The 17,067-nt window shown below is 28.1% G+C and overlaps 1 protein-coding gene across 2 annotated transcripts in view; it reads left to right on the top strand.

Annotated features, from left to right (window-relative positions):
- Positions 1-13,575: 13,575 nt before the first annotated feature.
- LOC142333771 (calmodulin-like) overlaps positions 13,576-17,067 on the top strand; it is a 402,268-nt gene continuing 398,776 nt past the window's right edge. Inside the window, exon 1 of one of the 2 annotated variants that reach the window (XM_075381282.1) lies at positions 13,576-13,631. The gene's annotated coding sequence lies outside the window, so the exon portion shown is untranslated. The remainder of the gene's footprint in view (positions 13,632-17,067) is intronic. The other variant, XM_075381280.1, reaches the window with a different exon arrangement.

The raw sequence follows: 17,067 nt of genomic DNA on the forward strand, positions 1-17,067 counted from the left end.
CACATTATAGAAACAATAATAACAACCTATTAACATATTTAACAAAATTTCATTAACAGAAAAATAAAACAATGAAAAAAAATCAGTTTGTCCATATATAAATTAATTTATGAAAAGTATTGTTGTGTAAAATTAACAAACACTTTTATTATTTCTGAGCTTATTTCATTAAAATACTAAAATACAGTGGGTCACTGATTATCTGAACACTGATTCTCCATATGTCTAACCATCCAAACTAATTATATCTGCACTAGACAATTTAAAAAAAAAAAGTTCTGCTTATCCCAACCCAGTAAAAAAAAGGCAAATCATGGAATACCAGTACGATGGTATGTCACATAAAAAAGAGTCAAAACACAATCCAATGCAAAATAAATTATCTTGATGTCATTCTGGGATTCCAAACATACAAAGTGTGTTCAAAAAGTAATGAGAATTTTGAAATTTTGCGGGTTGTATTAGTTCTCGGGATTTTTTTGTTATTGTATTGGTATGCATGTCTGAAAAGTATCTGTACATTTTTAGCCATATTGGCTGTTTAATCTGTTGTCAGCTGTCAACAGGATAACACGTGTTTGGTACAATTGGCGATTTTTTATTTATATAAATAATGAATCAGAAGATTTGTATTAAATTTTGCTATAAGAATGGAATAAAGTGTAGCAATATTTTAAAAATGTTAAATATTGCTTTTGGTGAGTGCTATGAGTAAAGGAACAGTTTATGAATGGTATACCATTTCCAAGAAGGTTGTGAAGACTTTGAAGATGACGAGGGCCCCAGACGTCCCAGCATATCAATGACCAATGAAAACGTGAAAAAAGTGAAAGAAATGATTATGAATGATCGCTAAATCACAATCAGAGAAGTCGCTGATGATGTTGGGATATCAATTGGCTTGTGCCATTAAATATTTTGAATGTTTTAGGTATGAAACATCTGACAGCAAAATTTGTTCCAAAATTGTTGAATTTCGAACAAAAACAGCGGCAAATGGAAGTTGCTCAGGAGTCGCTAAATGAAGTCACCAACGATTCAGAACTACTGAAATGTGTCATAACAGGTGATGAAACATGGGTTTATGGATATAATGTTGAAACAGGCTCAATCGTACCAGTGGAGATGTTCTGGATCACCAAGACCAAAAATAGGTTGACAAATACGGTCGAATTGAAGGTTATACTCACCGTGTTCTTCGATTTTAATGGGATAGTGCATCATGAGTTCTTGCCAATAGGTCAAACGATCAATATGGAGTATTACCTACAATTTCAACGCAGTTTGTATGAAGCAATCTGGAAAAATGCCTGGATTTATAGCAAAACAATTCATGGCTTTTGCACTATGATTATGCACTTCCTCACACTTCATTGCTTGTTCATCAATTTTTAGCCAAAAAGAACACTGTAATGATACTCCAGCCACCATATTCGCCAGGCATAGTCCTATGTGACTTTATTCTATTCCAAAAATAAAGAGAACCTTAAAGGGGTCATCGTTTTAGAAGCATATATAAGATTAAAAGGGAATCGCAGAGTAACACTCTCTATATATTGACTGCTATTATGGTCAGAAGCTAGATACAGTTGGAGTGGTTGCAATACAACTGCTAAGATAGTTGTCTCTCCCTCTTGATTATCAATGTTGGTATTTAAAAAAATGACTCCGAACACTAAATTCATAGTCTTGAATCAGGTAACCTGATTTCAAAGCCTGAAACTGCCAGTCTCCATTTGTATACTGTCAAAACAAAATTTATAAATAATTATAAATATATAATATAATTTATTAAAAATAAAAATTCTAAATCTAATATAATAAGAGTTCAGTAGCATTAGCAATGATTTCATCTTTTCTTAGCAATTTATTATTAATTATTTTTAAATTAAAATTGAATAAAATCAATTGTAAACATTTCTTAATGAGAGTTTAATGCTAAAAGAACAGCAAATCAATTATAAGGTAATGGAAAATTTCAAGTAATATTTAGAAAGGAAATGAATAGTTAAATGTAACGATGGAAGGCTTTAAGTGGAAATCAATAATCTAGTACGAAAGGTGAAGTGGGAAAATTATTATGAAGTAAACTATAATGAGAAGATATAAAAGGTATATAATTTAAAATTGTTATTAAAACATTTGTCAATAGCAAAGAACTAGATAGTGGATAAGATGGTAAAACATAATTTTTTTCTTTTTACTTATTATCAAACTACTTGATAAATTTCTTTCCTAAATAAAATATCTTATTAATATATATATATATATATAGATTATTTAAAATCAGGAATGAAGAATTCTGCTACTTCAAGAGAAGAGATTACTGAAGTGTTTTCCTGGAAGGATCAAGGGAAATCATGAAAATATTGATTAAAGTGCTGTAAAATATAAAATTAATTTAAAAAATAAGATAGAAGTATTGAAAATTTATTTATTAAACAAAAATAAAAATTTTTACGATATTTTTTTTTTGTTTCATGAGAATTCATTATAGAAGCTATGTGGAAATATGAAAATGGAAGTTTATACCTGCCCGGGATTGAATCTGGGACCCCTGGATGAAAAACAGAGATGCTACTATTCTGCCATGGAAGTTGACAGTTTTGATTGTAATTAATTTTTGAAGCAGTATTACTTGTACGTGTCAGATGAAAATGGAAAAAATTATTTTTATTATTTATTAAAATTAATATAATTTGTAGACTTTTCATAACAAAATAATTTTGCAAAAGAAAATCTTTGTATCTGATTCAGAAATATCTCTCACTTGTTTTTTTGAGAATGGAGTAATTATGCAAAGAGAAAAAAGAAAGTCTTTTTTTATGAGATGCATGGGCATCAACTGTTGTGGTCATTTAGCCAAATGGAAATTTGTAGCTTGTGAAAAATTCCATGCCCGACCAGGATTCGAACCCAAGACATCCTAATGAAAGGGTGAGATGCTACCACTCACACCATGGAGGCTGGCAAGATTAAATTTGCTGATAGTATTTATTTAATAGAAACAACAAAATTAATTTAAAGAAATAATAAAGCGTATTAATTTAACAATAGGAAAGAAATCTGGTTTAAAAATAAAAATTTTTAGTTTTTGTTTTAAAATTGTGTAAAACAAAACAAACATGTATAAAAAGAAAATTTATTCAGAAACTTGATAAAATCCTAAAACAACAAAATCAAATATTTTTAACTTACTTTAATCTAAATTGTTACAGTTCAAACTTGATCTATTCCTTTAAAAATGAAATCCATTCTTCTTGTTTTGAAAAAAAAAATGAATCAAATAGAATAGTTGGAAGCAGAAAATAATCTAATTCTACATTTTATCACATTCAAGAATACAGTACACAGTTTTTAAGCACAATTCATGCGGAGTAAAAAAAAACTACCTTCCACCAGCACGTCAGGGTCAGCATGGGAGCAACAGTGCTTTCTCTCCCTTGCAGCCTTCCATTCAACTTCCTATGTGTGCATGTGCACAACAGTCAAATACCAAGACACTGGAACTGTGAAGCTCACAGTTCCAAAGATTTTTGTATCTTTTTCATAAACTAGAGGATGGCTACTGACATAAGCTTAAGGATTATACATTGTATAAGTATAAAGAAAAAAGGATTCATTATATTAAATGTTACAAATAATATCAAATGGAAATATGAGGTGTTGCAGTTCCACAGTGCCTTTACGCAAGCCGGCACTGAAAATAAAGATAATAAAATGACACAAAGAGTAGATATTAAATATTGAAAAAGAGAAAATTTTTTTATAATTTTGCTATTTAAGTAGTAATTTACAAAAGATAATTGAAGTAAAATATATTTCAATAATAGACTGATCAAATTAAGAAAAAATTTCATATAGAAAAGAAATCTTGTTACTAGCAAATATAAGTATAAGAATTGAAAAAAGAAAACATATATACATTTTTTGAAAAATTTTTTTTATTTTTTATTTAATATTTTTTTGAAAATTCAAATAATTTTTTAACATATTGACCAATGTGTTAATATTGACCAAAACACAGTAATTAGATAAGTTAAACTTACCACATTAATTTCCAATAATCGATTTTCGTGGTATTCTGCATCTTCAGTTGGTATTAAATTCTATAATTACATTAAAATATATTCTTTTAATAATTTATCATTTTATTCAAAATGGGTTTTCTATTTTTAAATTTAGAATTGTAGTATAAATGTATATTTAAATTTTGCTATGCAGTAGTGAAATAGATTAATTAAAATTTTTTTTTTTGGGATGTCAAATATTTTCATGTTATCATTGTCTGGAAAACAAAAATATGAAACATAAAAATAAAATATAAAATCTAATAAGACAACAATAAAATTAAAACAAAATATAAACCTAAAGTAGAAATTTAAAAACAAAATTAAAACTCAAACTAAAATACTAAAATACAAATAAAAAAGACAAAATAAAAAATTTAAACTAAAATGTTAAATACAAAGATATACAGCTATCATACAAAAAAGAAAATTCTAAGAACACTATTAAAAAGTATGTAAAATACTAATACTTCGAAGAAATAAAAATACTCAGTTCAAAACTTCATTATTATTGCCCGGGATCTGAAAAAAATATACACAGTTTTAACAATTACATTTCATTAAAGAAAGTAGATAAATGATGCTTGTGTTATTTTTGAACTTAAAATTTATAAATCTTCAGAATGACTACTTTCAACATCAGTTCGCTTAAAGTGACAGTTTAATACACAACAACATGGTAACTGTATCGTAGATAAACTATTGTTTTAACTGCATTTTCGATTTGCTATTGCAGTATCTTTGGCTTAGTAGCATACATAATGTTCATGGATAATAAGCTTGGAAATTGAACCAGAATCTCTAAAGCACTTTTAAATTTTTCATCTTGTCCAGGAAAAGTGTTTTCAAGAAATTTCATCATATCACAGCGATAGTGTGGTGGAGCCTTAACTTGTTGAAATTTATACATTTCTTCATCAATTAAAAAGGTTATATAAAGAAGGAATAAAGTTGTTTTGTAGCATTTGTAAGTAAAAGATGCCAGAGATAGTTCTCTCAAAGAAAAATGGCTCAATAATCCCTCTAGAAAATAAACCATACCATACTGTTAATTCCTTGGAAATAAATGGATTTCTGTTCAACTGTTCAATTATGTTTCTATTGGATTTATGTTACTTCAATAAATACTGTTATGGCTATTAATTGTTACATTTCTTAAAAAAGTGGTTTCATCCAACCAAACAATTAAATCTTTTAACACATCATTTATTTCACATTTATTATGGAACCATACACAAAACTGCACTTGTCTTTCAGAATCATCTTCATTTAATTCATGTAGGATGTGTGGCTTCCACTTATTAGCTCATAAAACTCTATGACACTCTTTTTAATTACCTATCTCACAAAAAAAATTGCCCTAGAAATTTCTTTGAGAACATATAAAGATTTGCATTACTAAAGTGCCATTTTCATTACCCATAGAGATGTTTCTTCATCCATATCGCTCCTAGTTTACATTTTTTACTGTTACATTTGTTTCAAACTTGTCATGAATTTTTACAATTGTTACTCTTTGTGGCGTTTGAAATTCCATTGTCCAATATCTTTGTCTCAGATCAACCATTCCTGTGATACATGGTTAATTGAAACCCAACCACTAAAGAACAAAGAACAATAAATAACATACAATCTAGCAATGAGTGACAACAATGGAAAACAGATGTTTTTGAACAATCAGCTGATAAATGTTATCATTTCTATCCTTATTCATTTTCTAGCTATAACTGTTCAAAGAGTCTATATATTAATTTAAGACTAGTAATTTAGAATAATCAAAGAAAATATAAGAAAGTTAGAAAAATAAATTACAAACATTTTTGAAATGCTAAAGAAAACTAGATGATAATAACATTTAAACAAAGATATCTTAAATGAAGATTAAGGTACTTACATATTAACGTCACCGCAGCTACAGCTTTATTTAAAAACAAAGTAGTCAATCGGATTTCGGTGGAAAATGAACAGTCTCTTTATTAATTTTAATAAATGGTTATTTATATTTATTTATTTTATAAATAAATAACCAAACTTAACCTACGCTCGTTTCGCTCACGAAATGATATTAACTTAACTAATTAACACCGTAATTTTTTGAGTATTTATTTAATAAATTCATTAATTATTGCAATTATTTATTATTTAAATAATCAAACACTCCTGTTAATTAGTCAAGGTTATCGAGCGAAGCGAGCGTAGGTTAAGTTTGGTTAAATTATATTTATAAAATAAATAGACTGTTTTGAATCGATGTTAAACTCTATATTGGCCCATTTTCCACCGAAATCCGATTGACTACTTTGTTTTTAAATAAAGCTGTAGCTGCGGTGGCGTTAATACGCAAGTACCAAGATTAATATCAAAGGAGAGAAATTTATTACAGAATCTTACAAGAAGATGAATTAGGTTATGATTCATAAATTAAGTCTTATAGGTTTAGTTATTTGATGATACAGGGAGTCGTAGGTAGTAAAAATTGTGGAGGGAGACAATATTACCAATGTATGAGTAACTTGAGATTAAGAGGTAAACTGAAAACGGAATGGAATGGAATGGAGAATAGCATCAAATCAGCTGAATGACTGACCAAAAAAATTAAAAACTTAGTAAATATATTTCTAAGAATATTATTATTTGTCTTTTTGTTCTAAGTCACATTAATCTATTAACCTTAACAGAATTCTTTATTGCACACCTTCAATTAAGTAATTCATATTTATTCTCCCATTATGTTTCATTTTCCTGTGTAGCACTATAGCAAAGCTTCTACATTTATAGAAGGAAAAGTATTGTAATCGGTCCAATTTGGGCATTTGTGGTTTTCACCGGATCTTGACATTTTGACACCTAAGGAAACCAAAAAACCGGATGGAAATTTTCTGAATATTCATATGTATAAGTGTATATTTGATGTCGCTCTCTGAATCACCTTATATCTCCAGAACTACAGACTGATTTTGACCAAACTTGGTCAGATTACTTCTATATATGGGGCATTGTTACCATTAAATTTTCAACTTAAAAGGTCAAGGGAATGAGATTGTACAGCAAGGTAACCATCCGTATCTTGAGATTTAACCTTTAAAAAATGATATCTGCAAAAAACACTTTTTTAAAATCACACCCCCACTCCAAAAAATGCTTTAAACCTGTGGCTAAGTGGGTACACTGCATCAATCATACCTCCTGTCATCACAAGGAGCGATAGTGTAGCACTGATGTGTTAAATTACATTATGTGAGTATGCGTCTGTAAGCTACGTTGCGAGAAAGTCTTTCAACTGTGTTGTCAGCTTTTTTTACTAATATCTTATTGCACTCTATTTCAATCGTGCACTTCATTTTTCAAGAATCTTCCTTCTTTACTTGTTAATCAGAAAAACACTTCATTTTATACTTTATCAAACTATATTTTCAATACTGTTCACTAATACCACATTTCGATATATATATGAGTAGTAGCACCTCAGCCTTTCATTCAGATGATTCTTGGTTCGAAAGCCAATCACTTTTCATATCCTACAAAATTTCCATGCACAAGTTTCAAACTTATGAGCTGAATTAACAATAAAAAAGAAAAACGAAAGAAAGGATTGTTTTGTTATTTTCTACAAAGGATTTGATACCAATTTGTAATGGCATGCAAAAACAAATTATATAGAAAAAATAATGAAATATTCTCTCAAGCAAATTTAAGCAACATTTGTTAAAGCCTTTTCAATTTCATTTTATTCCTTTATTTTCATATTAATATAATAAATAATATTGCAAAACTCTTTCAAAATTTTTAAAAACTTGCTTTATAATTTTTATTCATACTTTAATCAAATTATTATCATACATTGAACGAGTTTAATTTGTGGGTTAATTTGGATTTCAAATGATATCATCATATATTGAAAACATAGTTGATTTACAGATTTTGCAATTTTTTACACCCTACAGGAGGATGTTTGAAAAGTAATGGTGGAATATTGTATTGTCACCCAACCTTTAGTAGCTGTGAAAAATTTCATTAACAGGTAATTTTAAGAAGTATGTTAGATTATTACACCTGCACTCTTAATTTCTACCCTTTATTTACCCCCCCCCCCCCCCCCCCCTCCACCAGTACAAGAGGATGTTTGCAAAAGTAATCTTGGAATATTGTATTGTCATCTGACCTTGAAAAATTTCATCAATTGGTAATGTCAGGAAGTATGTTAAATTAAGGATACAAGATTTAAGGGCAAACATGAAAAAAAAATATTGTGAGTTAACGAAAAACAAGTAAAATTAAAAATTTTTGTGGAACAAGAAATAAAATCATATTCATCGAATCAATAATGAGAGATAATTAATTAATTTTTGTATATCTGTGTTTTTTTTACATTGTTAATATTTCGCTGTCATCACCTAAAAATATTTTTTTAAATCTATTTCTTATGCCTAAATTTATGTTTAAATAATAGGAGATTTCTTTTCTCATGAAAGTTCTTTTGATGTTTGTCGATTTACTTTTGATGTTTTCTTTATTTTATCAATTAAGAGTTTATGAAATTATTACCTATATAACAAAATTCCACATCTGGTATATTGTGTTCCCATATTCTAATATTTATATCTTCATTATGTTTTTTCTTTCTTACATCATTCATTATCTTTGTTTTACTATTGCTTAAATTTTATATAGGAAATCTAGTTGAACAGCTATAATTCAGTTGGACATTTCTATAAGCCATACAACTACAATGTTTAGAATATTCTTTCAGGTTATCTGACCCTGATTTTAGATAGTTAATGAACAAAAAAACAATTTTTAAAACAGGATATATGTCAGTTTGATTAATAATATAATTTTCTCGTCCTAGGTCAGCAGATCATAACTAGCTTTCATGGTGTGAGTGGTAGTATCTCGGCCCTGGAGGACCAGGGTTCAAATCCCAGTCAGACATGGCATTTTTGTACACTACAAAAAATCTAGCATGCGAAAATGGTCTGAAGCAATACCTAACAGTGGTTCCGAAGGCTTTCTTTCTTTTTCCTGTTTAGCCTCCGGTAACTACCGTTTAGATAATACTTCAGAGGATGAATGAGGATGATATGTATGAGTGTGAATGAAGTGTAGTCTTGTACATTCTCAGTTCGACCATACCTGAGATGTGTGGTTAATTGAAACCCAACCACCAAAGAACACCGGTATCCACAATCTAGTATTCAAGTCCATGTAAAAATAGCTGGCTTTACTAGGACTTGAACGCTGGAACTCTCGACTTCCGAATGAGCTGATTTGGGAAGACGCGTTCACCACTAGACCAACCCGGTGGGTTGGTTCCGAAGGATAAAAAAAATAAAGATTAGCATATCTTGGTCTTCAGAGATTAAGGGAAAGATCAATACCCAATATCTAGAGAAAGTTATCCTGTAGATGGTAGACTTGTTTTTCTTTTTTAAAATCCTTCTTGTATTCTGGGCAAAATATTATATTAAAATCTTTACTTTTCTTTATTTTTGATTCCTTGTTTCCTTTTATCAATTTTATGATTTAGATCTAACCGTACTAGGATTTCTGGGCTGAGAATGCCTGTACCTGAAGATATATCTTTATTATCTGGAACGAAATTCTGCCTGTGGACTGACTCAAATACCTTGTTTTCTATTCTATGACTGTACAATAGATTTAAAAGCTAACTTTCTGATCAAGTAAAATGGGATCTCCTAATTCCTTCTCCAACTGACCAAAATTACATTATAATTTCTTTAAATCTTGATCAGTTTTTTGTTTAGGTATTCTGTGATTTTTGGATTAAAGCATTATGGGTCCATTTTAAGATTATAGAAACCTGTAGCATTTCTAACTAATTGATTAAAAATAGAGATAGGAAACCGGGTTTTATGCTGAAGGCACTCTGCCTATAGTTTGGCTTAATGTAACCTGTTTGCCTTTAGTTTGGTGTAACCTCTGTTAAAGAAATAGTCCTTGGGCAGGTACATATGGTCACTACATCGATAAGATACAATAGAAAAGTTGTTATCAGAAGGTATCATATTTAGAAAGAGGTCATCATATCCAACTCCCATGGAAAGATACAATAGAAAAGTTAATTAGAAGGTATCATATTTAGAAAGAGGTCATCATATCAAACTCCCGTGGAATTTGGCCAAAAAAGATTAATGTAGAATAAGGAAAGAAAAGGGAAGATGTTAGAGACAACACAAACCCACAAATGAACTATCTCTGGGATAGTTTGTAGCAGAGGTTTCCAAACTTATTTTTCTCATAGACCACTTTCAAAATTTTGCTGGTTCCGTTGGACCCCCTGCAGCTACATTTCTACTATATCTCCAGTCGACAAAAAATGTGAAGATTAGATCTAACTATGAAAATTTGCGTTACGGCTGATTTCCATGAACTAACAGCTTCTGAAAAAAAAGTGAGAATTGATCGGTTAATTTTTGATTGAGTGTGCTGAGTGGATGTCAAAAAAGTAAAGTTAGACGATCAAAAAAAATGCTTCCATCCAACTTTACATTTTTGACATCTACTCACAGCACAAGAAAGCAATCAATTCTCACTTATTTTATTTAGAAAACTTCCAATTCAGAGTGGTAAAAAGCAAAAGAAAAATAGTATATTTTTTTGTGTTGCATTTATTCAAATATGTAATCATTGCACTATTAATTATTATTGTTATCGTATTGCAATGTAATATAATAAAATTGTCGTAATATAATTAAAATTAAACATTAATAACGTAATGTAGCTTCTACAATGACAATCACAAAATAGTTACAATTTTAATGGGGGGGATTTACTTGATGGATTGACAGCAAATTATCAATATTTGGCTTCAGTTTCGTTAGGAATAAGCGCAAATCTCCCCGTTCTATGATATTGAACCTGCTCCTTTTTTTTGATAAAAGGTTTGTAACGACACTAAAACTTTTTTCGACAAGAAATGACGAGGGAAATGCTATCAAAAGCTTTCTCGCAATTCCCCACAGTCCAGGATATTTTTTGCATGGGGTTCACAATGTGTAAGCGAATTGTGAACCCCCATTTTTTTTTCACGCCAACATAGACCCCCGTTGAGTCTCCCGTGGACCCCTGGTGGTCCACCTGGACCACTTTGGGAATCAATGGTTTATAGTCTTGTCCAGAATAAAATCTGTTGGAGAACTATGGTCGTGAATTTATGTGGTTTAATGGAAAAAAATTTGGATTATGGATTTGCCCAGGGATTTTTCCCTATGTGGTGGCTTTATAAAAAGCCAAAGTCTGGATAAAGATGTTTATCAAGGTCTTCTAATCTTCCTATTACATATATCAATTGCTTATGTAGATTACATTAGATTTCGCGATGTGTAGGATGCTTTACATTATCCAGTAGATATCTCAACTACTAATTCAACTTTTTGTGTAAACCACATTTAGGAAACAGAATTCTTTGATAATTCAACGAGCACAAAACTGAGGCTCACTACTTCAGATGTAAGCCTTCGTTATTCAGATGATACTTCAGATATTTGTACTTCAATAAAAAAGTGGTTGTCTGTTTAGTTATTAGGTGATGCCACTGACAAAACTAGGGCAGTAATTTATCCACTTCTCATGTCATTCATATAAGGAGGAGGAATAAAGGATAACGAAAAAGAGATAAAGAAAGAAAGAGATGATCAACTCATTGAGGGATTGACTCCTTTTGAACTAATTTACTGCCCTGCCCAAAACTATTCTTCTCTTCACCAAAATTATCCATATGATAAAATTTAGAAATAAAGTAACCAAAAAAAAAAATGAATTCCTATAAAATTAAATTTTTTAATTTATATTTCTTTTTTTTTTAATTTTGAATGCACATCTGATGACTAATTTTTTACAAAAAAAAAATTATTATGATTTTCAAAATTTTACCGAAGATGAATTTTTCTAGAAAAAAAATTAAAAAACAAAAAAAATTGAAAGGTAGGTATTGTAATCTAATAGCATGTTGGTGAATTATTTTTAAACAGACATAAGTTACTCATGAAAATGTCATAACCAAATCCAAAACAACAAATACATTATTCTGGATTTAGTAAGAAAAATGAGGAGTAAAGTTGTTTCCTATTTCTTTTTTCATATTAAATTAAATAAACTTTATATATCCAGTATATCAAACCACACAATCTAAAGATAATATTTGGCTGTAAAAGATAAACAATTTCATTTTGTTCTTATAAGGGATGATAATATAATGGACATCATTACTTTCAGAGAAATTGAAAAAAAAATTAAAAATAACTATTAAATGGCTAACCTTTTAAAGGAAAAATATATTTTCTTAAAAAAAAAAAAAATACTGCCATATTATTTAAAACAATTTTTTTTCGTGTGATTCATAAGTTTAGAATGTAAGTTAATAAATTATTTCTATTAACTTCCAACAAATTACAATTAAAAAAACACATCCTAGGAAGTAATTTAATCCTATCATTTTTATTTTTACTATTTATTATTTTTTTTATAAGAAAATTAAAAAAATAAATTTTTTTTTTAATTTTTATTTTTGTAAGAAAATTGATCAATTCAAAAAAATTATAACACTAAAACTATTGAAATTTCAATAATTTGCATTTACATTTTAATTTCTCTTCTTATCTTATAATGTAATATTTTTTTAACATGAAATTTAATTTCATATACGTATCGTTTTAAAACATCATTTATATTCAAATTATTTATGTTTAATCATTTTACCGGTTAATCAGAAATTAATTTTGAGAAAGATTAACAAGGGAAACGTTATGTATTTACACACACACACACACACACACACACACATATATATATATACTGGTCATTTTAATATACGTAAAAATCTTTAAACTTATGGAAGCACGCTAAATTATAATTTTACAATATAAAATAACACATATATATATTAAAATAAATTAGTGTGCTATGCGTGTTAAGTTATTTGGGTGGGGCAAATACGTTACTATGGTAACCAGTCGGTAGACGGTTGCTATAGCAACAGGAGGAAGGCGGCACTCTTACTGTCAGAGCAAACCGTACTGCACACTGCAACGAGAGAGCAGTCTTAGTACTGTTTTAACGGTAAACAGTGTTGCAAATGATTGTTTAAAAATTAAAAGGAAAAACCCCAATTTCTATTAATATTATATCAATTATTATATATATTTGTTTATTTTATTTGATTAAAAATATAATTGTACTATAAAATAGATTTAAAATTATATTTTAATATTTCAAAATTCTTTCTTCTCCTCTACTATTTTATAATCTATTTCTCTTATAGTTTATCTATATTTTCTATCTTCTCTTTAAACTTTAAATCTATAAAATTAAAAGGAAAAATATTTTTAAAACGTTTACATTACATTAAAAAAGAAAAATCAAGCTATATTTCTTCCTATTGTCGTAATTAATAAAACTAAAACTACATTAAAAAATTAAAAACAAAAAAAAATAAATAAATTTATTTATCGTATAAATTATTATTTTATTTAAACGAAAAAACATCGTTATTTAAAAAATCTTTCGTCAAATCTACAAAACCTACCACATCAATTAAAAAAGGTAAGCGATTTATTTTTTCATTAATGATTAAAATTTAAATGTACTTAATAATTATAAAAAAAATTTATAGCTTTTAAAAATTAAAAGAAAAATATTTTTATATTTATTAAATATTTTTAAAAATGTATTCTATAAAATAGAGAGAATTTAGTTAAAAATCCAGATAATTTATACTTAAATTATTAAGTGAAATGTTTATATTTATTGTTAATATATTTGTTAAGGTTTAATTAGCAGTACTTTTTTTACGTAATATATAAATATTTAAAAATAAATGTGTATATTATATAATATTTTGAAATTAATTTTTTGAAACATCAAATTGTTTTTATTTATATAAAATATTAAATATAAATATCGATTGATTAAATATTACATAGGACAAACAGTTATAATTTAATATAAATTTAAAGGATAATTATAAAAAAATAAAATAAATATTACAAAATATATTAAAATGATAAATATTTTAATGATTAAATTATATTAATAAAATTAATTATTATTATATTATATTAATTATATTTTAATGATAAAGATTAAATGATTAGAGTAGAATAGAAATAAATGGAAAGAGCTTGAAACCAGTCAAAAATAATTGACGATTTAAACAATTTTTTTTTTTATTTAACCTCCGGACAAGCGTTAGGTATTGCTTCAGAGAATGAGATGTATGATTTATAGCATGTGTGAAAATGACATGCCTGACTGGGATTCGAACCCGAGACCTCCAGATGAAAGGCCGATATACTCGCGCCACGGAGGCAGGCGACAATTTAAAAAATTAAAAAAACGTAACGCATTATTAAAATTAAAAAAGAAATCGAACCTTTTCATATATCTCCGGGTAGTTTTACGACCTTCCTCTGTATGATATTAAAAAATACATTTTTTAAAATAAATTCTAAATAAATAAATTCTAATATTATATTAATATAATCATTAAATATATATATATATTTTTTGTCTTCAGTCATTTGACTGGTTTGATGCAGCTCTCCAAGATTCCCTATCTAGTGCTAGTCGTTTCATTTCAGTATACCCTCTACATCCTACATCCCTAACAATTTGTTATACATATTCCAAACGTGGCCTGCCTACACAATTTTTTCCTTCTACCTGTCCTTCCAATATTAAAGCGACTATTCCAGGATGCCTTAGTATGTGGCCTATAAGTCTGTCTCTTCTTTTAACTATATTTTTCCAAATGATTCTTTCTTCATCTATTTGTTGCAATATAATTTTTTTTTTTTTTTGCGCAATATAATATAATAAAATTATATTATGTTATTTATATATATATATATATTAAAAGGGAAAGTATGGTGATGAAATCAAAAACTGGATATCGAGTCTTTTTTACAATCTTTAGAGTCAAATTAATTCATTTGGAAAAAATAAACGTATATAGGTTATCTGTGTATACATGTCGGACTGCTTTTGACTTAATATCTTAAGATTGGCCGAACCGAATTTCTTCAAATTTAGTTCAAATGTTTTATATATATGGGACAGTAATTATATTCATTTTTTTTAATTCGTCCGTTCAGGACGTGAGGTATCGCAAAAAAAAAAAACAATTCCAATTTTCTTTAGAGATATTTTAAAGAATTATGAAAACAAATTATATTATCTACAATGCATTTATAAATAATACAAAAAGATTTTTTTCAAAAAATCAACCCCTTCTAAAAATTTGAAATATATGTTTTTTTTTGTTCATTTGTTCTATCTTTCTCCGGTTTGAATATTTTTCAAAAATTTTTTTGAAAGTTTGTATTTTATATATAAAGTTGTCATGAAATATTTTCAATTTTTAAAAATTGTAAAATCTTAGATTTCTTTTTTGTTTTTTTTTTTTTTTTAACCTCGAGGATCCCCGTTAAGTATTACTTTAGAGGATGAGAGGAATAATTTGTAGCGTGTGTGAAAATGCTAAAAGCCTGACCGGGATTCGAACCCGGGACCTCTGGATGAAAGGCCGAGAGACGCTACCACTTGCGCCACGGAGGCCGGTAGATCTTAGACCTAAAATGTAGAAAAGTTTTCGAACTTTTTTTTAAGAGGGTGTTAATTTAGAGAAAACTTTACTTTTAAGCAAATTTGTTACTTAACAAATTTACTTAGCAAATTTGTTAAGCTTAAAATTATATATATATAAATGAATATTTTTAGGGAAAATAATTTTTAAAAAACTTATTTCCCACCGGTAAAAAGAAAAAAAATCTGTTTTTTGGCTCTAACTATTTTAATTTTTACTTCCTTGAATGAAATAAAGGAAGTATTGTGATCGCGAAAAATTTCGGTTTTCAGATTTTAACGGAAATATCCATTCTGACCCTCTCTGTATCCAATTTTGACTAGTTTCGGCGTAACATTTGCACGTATGTATCTAGCATAAATAAAAAACAATTAGCCGTAGGATGTTGAAATTTTGGATTTAGGACTGTTGTAACATCTAGTTGTGCACCTTCCATTTTAATTGCAATCGACTAATGGACTGAACTAAAAGTGTCTAAAAAAAGCCCAAAATCTCCAAATATTTTGGATTTTGGACTTTTTCTTAACTCTAGTAATAAGCCCTCATTGAAGGCTTTTAAATGATATATCATAAATAGTATTTATATTCATTTGTTCCAGAATTAAAGCCAAATAAAATTTTAATTAATGAAATATTTGGTCTTACAAGGGGAAGACAAATCGGTTCCATCCGATTTCATTTCGAACTTTTTTTAAATTTACTTAATTAAAATCTAAGTAATAATTAAAATTAACCTCAGATTGTAATTAATAATTTATTTATAAATTATTATTATAGTTTCGTGGCGAATTTTCCGAACATTTTTACATAAAATCCGGACTGAGACAAGGCGACGGACTTTCGCCTTTATTATTTAATTGTGCACTAGAATTTCTGATGCACAAATGGTTTAAAATTAATCCAAAAAATATTCAAATAGGATACAAAAGAGATAACTTAAATTTAAATCGCCTAGGATTTGCCGACGACTTAGCTTTATTAGCTAATAGTATCGTAGAAGCCAGAATATAAATAATAAGTATAGAAGAACTTGCGAATAAAATTGGACTTAAAATTTCTTACGAAAAATGATGGCTATAGGTCCTTCAGTTATTAATTCTGTGAATATTAATGGAAACAAAGTAGAAGTTGTAGAAAAATTTAAATATCTTGGAGAGATCATTACTTGTAATCGTGACGAAAAACAAAATTGGACCGAAAGAATTTGATAAATTATTTAAAGTGCTACAAGTAACCAAAAATACTTACAACAAAAAATCCCTCTCGATTAACACTAAAATTAGACGTTACAAAACTGTGGTTAAACCGGTAATTACTTACGCGAGCGAGATTTTATTTAGATTAAATCAGAAAAATAGGACTGAACTTTTGCTTAAAGTTGAATGCAGGATTCTT

Source organism: Lycorma delicatula, chromosome 13, assembly GCF_047948215.1.
Source record: "Lycorma delicatula isolate Av1 chromosome 13, ASM4794821v1, whole genome shotgun sequence".
In the NCBI taxonomy this organism is placed as follows: Eukaryota; Metazoa; Arthropoda; class Insecta; order Hemiptera; family Fulgoridae; genus Lycorma; species Lycorma delicatula.